Consider the following 11,148-nt stretch of genomic DNA (forward strand, 5'->3'; position numbering starts at 1 on the left):
CACCTTTGCACGGACACACACTACCATGAAAAGCACACGCATCTCAATCAGGAAGCTATTTATTGACACAGCGCGTGTGTTTTCCATGCAAGGTTGTTAAAGGTGTGGTTGACTTTTGCCTTTAAAACACTACAAACGCCCGCAGTTGCCACGTGAAGTCGGTTATCAAGAATCACAACCCCCAGAGCCAATAAAAGCGGAAGCAGGCCGCCTGGGCTTTGTGTTCGCGTCGGGCTCCCTCGGTGCGTGTGCTTGAACGCCCTGCCGGTGTGGCCGCACCTCCGGGATGGAGAGCTTTGCGGGCACGTGGGCGCGCGCGCGGGGGCGGCGGACGCGGGGAGGCGGGGCGCGCGGGCGGCGCCGGGAGCCGCGGTGGGCGGGGCAGCGCGCAGCGTCCTTTCGGGCTCCCCCGCGGGCCTCCCGCCGGGCTCGGACGCCCGCCCGCCGGTCCTAGCGTAGGCTACGCCTGCCGCGCTCCCCGGGCGCAGGTGGGGGGACGACCGGGCGAGTCGGGACCCAGCCTGCCGCCTGCACCCGACGGGCACGACCGCTCCGCCTGCTGCAGCAGCCCTCCAGGTAAGGCTACCGGGAGTCCGGCCGCCTGGCCTGCAGGGACCTGGGGTGGGCCGGCGGAAAGGGCCTGACGGGCGGCACCTGCGGGGAGCCGGCCGGCTGCTCTGGTTCGCGAGGCCGGGGTAGCCTTGCCTTGAGAAGAGACGAGGGGCTGCAAATGAGCCGATGTGGACGGCAGCGTTCGCGCGCGGGTGGAAAGGTTCTGGTTCTCGGAGGGACAGGGACGCAGGGACGTGCACGCAGCTCGCCTGGGAACCGGGGCCTCCCAGGAGCGACGACGAGTGGCCTGGCGCTAACGCCTGGCGGTGCACGCCGTCCCGAGGATTTTCTTGGTTGGAAGCAGTTCAGCAGGCCTCTCTTCCACGTCACAGGAACCCTGCTGATGTACTGGTTGGGCTGTTAACCACCGGGTCAGCAGTTCGAAACCACTAGCTGCTCCTGGGGAGAAACACGGACATTCTACTCCTGTAGAGTGCCAGCCTCCTCCTCGTTATGGGTCATTAGGGTACTGCAGTACTGACTCGATGGCAGCGAGTTTAGTTTGGGGGTTACGGCCCCTCCCGGGAGCAGAGTCCTCAGAACGGCCTGTGTTCTGTAAACTCCTTTATACAGAATAATTAGCTGTTATTGACCAAGGACAGTCACCACCAAGGACTTGTTCCATAGACCTCCCACCTTTCAGGTAACTGAAATGAACGTTGAGGCTTTTATTCCAAACCTCAGAGCCCTAATGGAAAAGTGGCTCACTGCTCTGCTGCTGACCCAAAGGTTGGGTAGTTCAAACCCACAGCCTGGCCACGGAGCACGATGTGACCGTCTGCTTCCAGGAAGACTGTTGTTCATTGTCCTTGAGTTGGCTCCAACCCGTACTCTTACGTACAGTAAAGAGCTGCCTTGGCTCGCACCACCCGCACAGTTGTTAGTTTTGGACCCAGGTGGCAGCCCCTGCCCAAGGTCTTCCTCCTCTTGGCCTGACCCTCATACTTGACCAAGCATGATGTCCTTCCCCAGGGACGAGTCCCTCCTAATAACATATGCAAAGTATGTGGAAACCCTCCTCGCTGCCACCGAGTCGATGCTGACTCACGGTGACCTATAGGGTGGGCTACTGCCCCTTTGAGTCTCCGAGAGTAACTTAATGGGAATAGAAAGCCCCATCTTCCTCCCAGGGAGTGGCTGGTGGTTCCGAACTGCGACCCTGCAGATCTCAGCCCGATGAGTAACCACCACACCTCCTCCAGGGCTCCTAGGCAGAAACCTTATGGGGAGGGGGGGGGGGGAGGAAGGAAGGAATGGAAAAGAAGTGAACTCCACGGGGGCGTTCTTTGCTGCCTCTACAGTTGCTAGGGGTCAGAATTCACTCGGCGGCAGCAGGGTTGGTTTCCTTTCTGTAAAACCCCTACTGCAGACAATGTACTCTTTCCACATTCAGAAGTATCCTGAGATTTGGGAAATGCCTTAAGACGTTTCCTTGTGAAAGCACACAAACAGAGAAGCACCCAACAGCCCAGAGTGCAGGGTGCTGCGCTTCCACGGAAGGAACACACCGTGAGACTCATCTCCAAGTTTTGGGTTTTTTAAATCATTTTATTGAGGACTTGGCTTGTACAACGGTTATCACAATCCATCCATCCATCCATCGTGTCATGCGCATTTGTACATTGGTTGCCCTCATCATTCCCATTTGCTTTCGACTTGAGCCCTTGGTATCAGCTCATTTTTCCCCACCCTCCCCGCTCCCCCCTTCCACATGAACCCTTGATAATTTATAAATTTTTTTCATATCTTACACTGTCTGAAGTCTCCCTTCACCCACTTTTCTGTTGTCTGTCCCCAGGGAGGAGGTTATATGTAGATACTTGTAATCGGTTCCCCCTTTCCACTCCACCTTCCCTCCACCCTTCTGGTAGCTCCACTTTCACCACTGGTCCTGAAGGAATCATCCGTCCTGGATTCCGTGTTTCCAGTTCCTATCAGTACCAGTGTCCATCCTCTAGTCTAGCTGGATTTGTAAGGTAGGATTGGGGTCATGATAGTGGGGTGGCGGGGGAGGGGAGCATTTAGGAACTAGAGGAAAGTTGTATGTTTTATCAATGCTACACTGCACCCTGACTGGCTCATCTCCTCCCCGCGACCCTTCTGTAAGGGGGTGTCCCATTACCTACAGATGGGCTTTGGGTCCCCAATCTGCACTCCCTTTCATTCACAATGATATGATTTTTTGTTCCTTGATACCTGATCCCTTCGACACCTCGTGATCACACGGGCTGGTGTGCTTTTTCCATGTGGGCTTTGTTGCTTCTGAGCTAGATGGCCGCTTGTTTTCCTTCAATCCTTTAAGACCCCAGACGCTGTATCTTTTGATACTGGGGCATCATCAGCTTTCTTCACCACATCTCCAAGAATTCCCTCCACACTCTGGGATCAGTCTCTGACACCCTTGTCATCACAACTCCCCATCAAGGATGACCACTGTCACAGTGACGTCCACCACATAAGAAATAAGACGCATCTTACAGATGCTGACGTGCACCAGGGCACATCATTTCCGATAAGCCTCACAGCACCCCTGATATCTGCAGAATGGTTTCCATGAAAGGGTACCCTCTTGCCAAACCAGGGTCTTCTCACTCTCAAGGGTTGTGTTTTCTCCGGGGCCTGTTGGTAGTGGCAATGGCTTGGAGCTGGTTCTGGCTCCCAGAGACCTGCCCTGCATGTACATTGCCTGGCTCTGTGCCGTCTTCATGGTGTTTGTATTGTGTGCCTTCCAACCCCAGGACCCCATCTTCCTGCATTATACTCTGATCAAAATCTAATGTTTTAATTCATAGGTTTTCGTTGGCTAATTCTCTGAAGTAACGAAGTAGGGTTCTAGGCCTTTGTGGCATAGCCTCCAGTATCACAGCAACATCGAAGCCCTCCCTGTGTGACACAAGGACAGGAGGGTGGTGGTCATGGTATTAAGAACCCACCCTCTGCCGTCGACTTGATTTGGACAGGGCCCCCTACAAAGGATTTCTGAGGCTATCAATCTTCACAGGAGCAGACCACCTTAACTTTCTCCTGTGGAGCGGCTGGTGGGTTTGAAATGCCGTGTACCTGCCTTATGCGGACTTGCCACCCGCGTTCTTTACAGAGCTTTATCACTTACTTTGAGAGGAATAGGACCTTACTGAGCGTGCGTATATGCTTTTAGCATTCGCCCTGGCCCAGTGAGGGTTAGCCCAAGTCATGGCATTTTCCCCTTTGCTGTTACCAGACAAAACTTTCTTTGGTGAACCTTGTCTGGGTGGAATGGTTGTGGTGAAGGGAACTACTCTAACTTGCCATCATCATCAGTACAAGCCTAAAGTAGAGTAGGACTACACCACACAAACCCACTGCCATCGAGTCGCTGTGCACTCGTAGGGGACCCTAGATGTCATATACACCGGAAAGTGCACAAATTGTCACTAAGTGAGCATCCCACCATCTCCAGCTCACCTCCCTCCCAGTCACTCCCCCATTATGTAAATGGACTCATCCACATGTACTCTGGGTGCGCCTGGCTTATGTTGGTCAACGGTATAGTGCTGCATACACATGAAGGTCTCCTTTCTTCTTGGTCTTCCATTTGTAAATATACTTGATCACTAGTGCTGCAGGGCATTTAGGGAGGTAGGTTCCAGTTTGGATCTACAGGGAGCGCATGGTTATTCTTGCACCTACTTGAAGGAAACACTATTTCCTTGGGGTTTGTATTAGTCTGGGTACTTTGGAGAAACAAATCCACGGCGACTCACGTATAAGAGAGAGTTTTATGTAAAGAAAGTGTGCATCACGAAAACATCCCAACCCAAGGCTGCCCAAGCCCACAAGTCCAACATTAACCCATTAACCCAACACCAGTCCACAAAGTCCTCCACCTCACAAAACAGAGGCAATGATGCCGACTGCAGGAGGAAAGCTGAGTCAGTGAACGAATAAGCATCTCAGCACTGGCAAGGGTCTCCACACGGCTGCTCCAGCACCCAGGGCTGCATCGGGATAGATCCATGCGGCTTCTCCTTGGGGATGTCTTGTAGGAAGTCAATCTTGCAAGCTGAAGCAGGGAACTGCTAAGGCAGCTGCACCCGATACAACCATCACAAAACAAGAGACCCGAGAACTAGAAAGGCGAGGCTTCACCACCCATTTATCCCTCCGCCTTTCAACCAGCACCACATGTGATTATCGGCCAGGCTGGCACAATTAACTAACTCAGGGTTCGTGTTTACTAACCAGGCTGGATCACAGGTCATCCACCCCCTCAGCTCTCCGAGTAATTCCAGCGTGTGACACTCCCACCAACTCTCCGGAGCCTCCAACAAGGGAGTGCCAGTTTCGTGTTCAGTCATTTGGGTGGGTGCACATTGGAACTGTGTTTTGGTTTTAATGGTAAATGATGAATGTGAGTAAGAAGGCTCTTGCCCTTTAAAAAGAACTGGTCAGCAGTTCGAAACCACCAGCCAGCAACTCAGGAGGAAGATGGGGTTTTCTACTCCCGCAAAACAGTTACAGTCCCGGGAAACCCACTGGGACAATTCTTTCCTGTTCTATGAGGAAGGACCCCTCCCAAAACAGATTTTCTTTTTCAAAGCTATATACTTAGGTTTTGGGGTTTTTTTTACACAAAACCTTACCACCTTCAAAGTCGTCTCCATAACACTTAATACACTTGTCAAATCTACAATTCCATTCTTGTAAACAATTTTCAAACTCCTCTCTTTGGATGGCTGACAGCACCTCCCTTGTTTTTTTCTTCACCTCTTTTACATTGTCAAATTGCTGCCCTTTCAGGTCTCTCTTCATTCACGGAAACAAAAAGAAGTCACATGGAGCGAGGTCAGGTGAATAAGGTGTGTGGGACTAGAGTCATGCTGCTTTTTGCCAAAAACTGGCTCACTGAGAAGGCTGCATTGTCGTGGTGGCAAAACCTTTTTCAGGCCTTTTATTAATCACACAGTTATGCAATCTTTTCAGAACCCAAAACTAGAAAGCTTGATTAACAGTCTGACCCGGTGGAATGAACTCCAAATGCATTAGGAGTGGATATTTTCATTTGTTCGGGAAGTGGACAGATGTCCAGAATGAGATTTGTCATCAATTGGCATTTCACCATTTTTGAAACGAGAAAACCACTTATACACTTGAGTTTTTCCCATAACACTGCCCTTGTAAGCTGTGTTCAACATCACAACAGTTTCTGTGGCATTTTTCCAGAGCAGGCAACAAAATTTCACAGGTGCATGCTATTCTCTTAAACCAGCCATCAAAAAAACAAGATTCAAGCGAAACTACTTCTATGGAAAAAAAAATTCACTGTGAACAGAGAACCTTCCCAGGTGACACCACTGGGTGCACTAACTCAGAGTGAGATGCTCGATGCTTGCCCACTGGAAAAAATGTACTACCCAGTACAAGCATATCTTTTCCATTATTTAGCTATTGGGAAATGTGCTACAACAAACATTGCTCTGTGGGCCTGTTTGTGTTCCTTCCTTCACTTCTTCTAAGTATAGAAACCTAATTGATTTTTGTGTGTTGACCTTACACTTTGCAATTTTTTTTAGTGATATACTGTATAGAATACTTTTGTTACAATAAATGTTATAGTTTTAAAATTTCATACAAACCTCAAGATTTTAAAGGCTGCTAACATTCATTACACAAGCTAGTGAAGTATTATCAGAAAAAAAGCCCTGCATATTTTAAGTTTCTACACACGTTCTCTCTAAACAAGATACAGCAAGTTCTTAACAATGTAAAGTGTACTCGTGTACTCTTTAGTTTACCTTCCCAGATCCACGTCACATCCTGCTTTGTCTCAAAGGATCTGCTCTGTGGCATCAAAGCACTCCTTTGGTGTTGGATTAGGTGCACCACAGAATGTACACACTTTGCTACTTTACGGAATTCATTTATTGTGGATATTTTGGGGTTATTCTGCATGTCATTTGCAAAAAAAAATAATAGCTTTATTTCCTCCTTCCCAGTTTGGAGACCTTTTATTGGCTTTCCTGATTTTAATAAGACTTTAATGAGAAGTGGGTCTGTAGTCTCCCTTTTATTGTCTGTGGGATTAGTAGTATTGGTGTATCTTTTATTCTCTGTATTAGTGTCATCATCTGTTTTGCTTGATTAGCCGTTATCAGCGTATCAACTGTATTGATCTTTTCAGCGAAGGAGCTGTTGGCATCCCTCATTGGTTGAGTTTCACTTTATTACCTGTCACAGCACATTATTTTACAAATTGGATGCTGTGGCAACCATGTGTCCAGCAAGACCGGCAATGCCATTTTTCCAATAGCTTGTCTCACTTGAGGGCTCTGTGATACATTTGGGGAATTTTCACAACTATTCCATAAAACTATTGCACGCTTTAATAGATAACAGTATAGTGCAAACATAACTTTTACGTTCACTAGGAGACCTAGAAATTCTTGTGACTACACCACTGTTTACTTGCTTGGTGTGCTCTAGAACAGAACACCTCCAGGTGTGCTGGTGTAACAGGAAACACTGGTCTGCCCCGTGCCCGAGCCCATTGTGGTTGTCGGTAGTCTTCCAACCGCGGGGGGAGCCCACCTAGTATAGGGTCGGACGATATGGTGTGACAGCCTACCAGGTTTTCATTGGCTAATCTTCAAACGTAGATTGCTAGGCCTTCCTAGGCTTAGTTTGGAAGCTTTGCTGTAACCTGCCCGCCATGGTTGCACCTACTGATTTGTGAAACCAGTCACACAGGGATGGCAGAAGCATACATTGTGAGTTTTAGATCTTTCTCCTTTCCTAACATTATGTGTGCACTGCTATATGTTTCTCTCTAAGCATTGCTTTTGGTCAGTTCCACGGATCTTTATAAAATTTAAGTTCAGGTATTAATTCTCTTAAACAATTTTCTTTGACACGTGCAATTTGTCTTGGCTGTCGTCGATTCTGATTCTCATCAAGCCTATATGACAGGGTAGAACTGCCCCAGTGGGTTTCTAGACTGTAAATCTTTAGGACGGCCCCTGTGGGTTCCTGAGCCTCTATAACTCTTTAATGTGTTATTAAAAGATCATTTTACTGGGGGAGAGACTAACTCTTTATGGGAGCATTAAGCCTCATCTTTCTCTCCACGAGTAGTTGGTGGTTTTGAATTCCGGACCCTGTGGTTAGCAGCCCAATGTGTGACCCTCTGTGCTGCCAAGCCTCCACGTGGAGTGGCTCGTGGGTTGGAACTGCTAACCTTCTAGTTAGCAGCCAAGTGCTTAACCACTGCACCTGCAGGACTCCTGTGTCATTTAGAAGTAGGTTACTCATCTTCAAATACTGGGAAATTTTCCAGCTATCTTTCTGTAACTCATTTTTAGTTTACCATATATACTCGAGTATAAGCCGACCTGAGTATCAGCCGAGGCATATAATTTTACCACGAAAACAGCATTAAAAATGTGCTGGAAAACTCGGCTTATACACGAGTATATATAGTAATTCCATTGCTGCCTGAGAACACAATCTGTATTATAGTGTATCACAATAAAGCAAACCACACCTATTTTTTTTTTGTATTCCAGTATATGTAAATGTTTTGTTTACACGCTCCTGTAGTCTCTTGATGGAGGGTAGACATTGGGCTGCTAACAGCAAGGTCTGTGGTTCAAACCCACCAGCTGCTTCACAGGACACAGGTGAGGCTGCCCAGTTCCATAAAGATTCAATCTCAGAATCGACTCACGGCAGTCGGTGGCTAGTCTGTGAAGAAGTTTCAACTATGAGAATTACCAAGCTGACCAGACACTGAAGTGAGCACATGCCGCTTGAACATGGCACTTAAGAGATTTGCTCAAAGCAAGCTGGCCACCTACCTTCAATGTGTAAGGATGCAATTAAGCGAAGTGCACTAATGCAAGGTGAGCTTGTATGTCCTCACTGATGTCCACCTGCTGGACACGTCCAGTACTGACAGATGAGTGACGTGTCCAGCTCCGCAAGTGGAGTCCTCAGTTTCTCCTTGTGGTTCCTTTTGCCTCAGGTGTGTGGACGCTGTTAGGCACATCCTGGTCAAGAGGGGCTGCCTTCCTGGAGAGTGGACGGACCTCTTTACCCTACATATTGTTCTGAAGTCGGCTGAACTGAAACTAATCTAGCTACTCCTCTCCATCTCTTTGTTAATCTGTTGACACTGAGGTGGATGGGTGTGTGGGTGTGGGTGTTGAGGGGGGGGGGGTGTCGCAAGGAGTGCTCACTGCCCCACACAGCAAGGATGAGAGGGGAAAGTTCTGACCCCTTTGCAGGCCTTGGGGGAGCCTCCCAGAGCCTGGTGTGGGTGATAAGCTCAGCTCATTTGTAATTCTTGACTGGCATAGGTGACAACAAAACCAAAGTGTTTGATTTCTGTCTGCCCGTGTAGCTTTACGTCTTACCCGGCCGTCTGGCTGGAAAGGAACAGGCTTCTGTGGTTCTGTCTGTGTAGGCTGACATTTCTGGTTGCTCAGCCCCTAGTCTGGGCATGTGAGACCAAAGGAAACCAGTAAGCCTTCCGGGTCCCTGGCCATTCTGTCATCTCACTACCTTTTAGCAACTTTGTTTTCTGCATAACATAGAGTTTTCAGTTGTACAAGCTACTCTACCATCCCACGTGTGGTAGTCTGGTTTTTACACTATTTTCACTTTAAAAAGGGTTTATGTGCACACGCACAAGTAAACGGGTCAGAACTCACTCACTGGCACCTACTACGACCGACAGGAGCACCGAAGAAGCAGGCCAGCCACAAATAAACACGATTCACACTGTCACCCAGAAAGCAGGAAACTGCCCCACAGACCAGAGGACCTAAGGTGGGGAGTCCAGGAAATGCCTTTCACCAATTGGGAGTTCTGGGAGCCCTGGTTGTGGGGGTCAGTGTGGGCAGAATGTAGCCACAGGCATGCCAGAGCTTTCTAAGGCTGCTACCTCTTATGAACTGGGACCTCCCTGGGGGACCCTTGCATATATCCTCCAGTGGGAGGGTCCTGGTTCAGTGTAGGTCTCATAAAGGGCACGATTAGAGTGTGCTGAGCCACGTGGGGGAATCCCAGCCAGCAGGTACTGTCCCATCACAGACCAGAGGACCTAAGGTGGGGAGTCCAGGAAATGCCTTTCACCAATTGGGAGTTCTGGGAGCCCTGGTTGTGGGGGTCAGTGTGGGCAGAATGTAGCCACAGGCATGCCAGAGCTTTCTAAGGCTGCTACCTCTTATGAACTGGGACCTCCCTGGGGGACCCTTGCATATATCCTCCAGTGGGAGGGTCCTGGTTCAGTGTAGGTCTCATAAAGGGCACGATTAGAGTGTGCTGAGCCACGTGGGGGAATCCCAGCCAGCAGGTACTGTCCCATGAATGTACGCCCCTCCCCAAGCCAAGAGTTCAGCCCCAAAGAATCCATAAATTGGTTGTTCCTCATTTGCAGCGTAGAAACCGATGAAGCTGGGCTGCCATGGGGTAATAACACCATCAGGGCCAGGTGCTCACACGAAGAAAGTTCTTCACATACAGTGGCCAAACAGTCTCTTTCCCTATTGATAAGGCCGGGAAGCTTGGTGTGGAGGTACGAGTCATTCTGGTGATAAGGGTCGTCAGCAGTTGCAGGAGAGAGAAATTCAGGCCCCAGTAGCTATTGCAGATCTGGGAAAGGTTAGACCGTGTGGGGGTGGGAAGCAGCCTCTTCCAATACTCTGTCTTCTCCAGACTGCCTGTCTGCGGAGTAGGACAGAGGTGGTGGTGGTCGTGAATCTACAGCCTGAGCAGGACAATGGGCAGTGCCCGGCGCGGTTCCTTTGCGAGCAGATGAGATGTCTTCCTTCAAAGGCCTTACCACAATGAGGGCCAGAGCCTCTAGGAAACTTTGGACCTGTTCCCTCAGGGGGCAAAAGCTAGGAAGAGGCCAGGCACTGCCCCCATAGTCTCAGGGTGTTTGGGTGAGCTGTTCAAGCGGCTGGTGAAGGATGTCCAGGTGTGGAAGAGTCGTGCACCATGGTGACTGAATGACATGGAAGGGCAACAGCAATAGGAACAAATGAACTCATGGCATCCGGAGCCCCAGCATGTAGGGCCTTTGTTTATAGAGCTGCAGTGTCCTTGAGACCCCCTAGAATGCAGTGAGGTCTGGCACTTCCTTTCTCATATACACCCCCATCCTTAAGGGGTGGAGAGCCTCTTGGGGCCATACTATCTATAGAGGACTTCTTAAAGCAGCTCATTATTCATGGGTAATATACTGCGTTCTGTTCCACATATTTCTCCCATTCTATCAGGGTCCATCTAAAGTGGCCTTGATCAGAGTGGCCAACAGCGGGAGCCAGGACCCATCTAAGTCTTCTAGTGTCCAGGTAGATCAGTGCTTCTCAACCTTCCTAATGCCATGACTCTTTAATACAGTTCCTCATGTTGCAGTGGCCCCCAATCATATGATTTTCTTTTTGAAAAAATCATTTTATTAGGGGCTCATACAACTCTTTTCACAATCCGTACATCATTTGTATCCAGCACATTTGCACATATGTTGCCATCATCATTCTCAAAACACCTGCT

Source organism: Echinops telfairi, unplaced genomic scaffold, assembly GCF_000313985.2.
Source record: "Echinops telfairi isolate 266 unplaced genomic scaffold, ASM31398v2 ScPeMD7_70;HRSCAF=299, whole genome shotgun sequence".
NCBI classification, from domain to species: domain Eukaryota; kingdom Metazoa; phylum Chordata; class Mammalia; order Afrosoricida; family Tenrecidae; genus Echinops; species Echinops telfairi.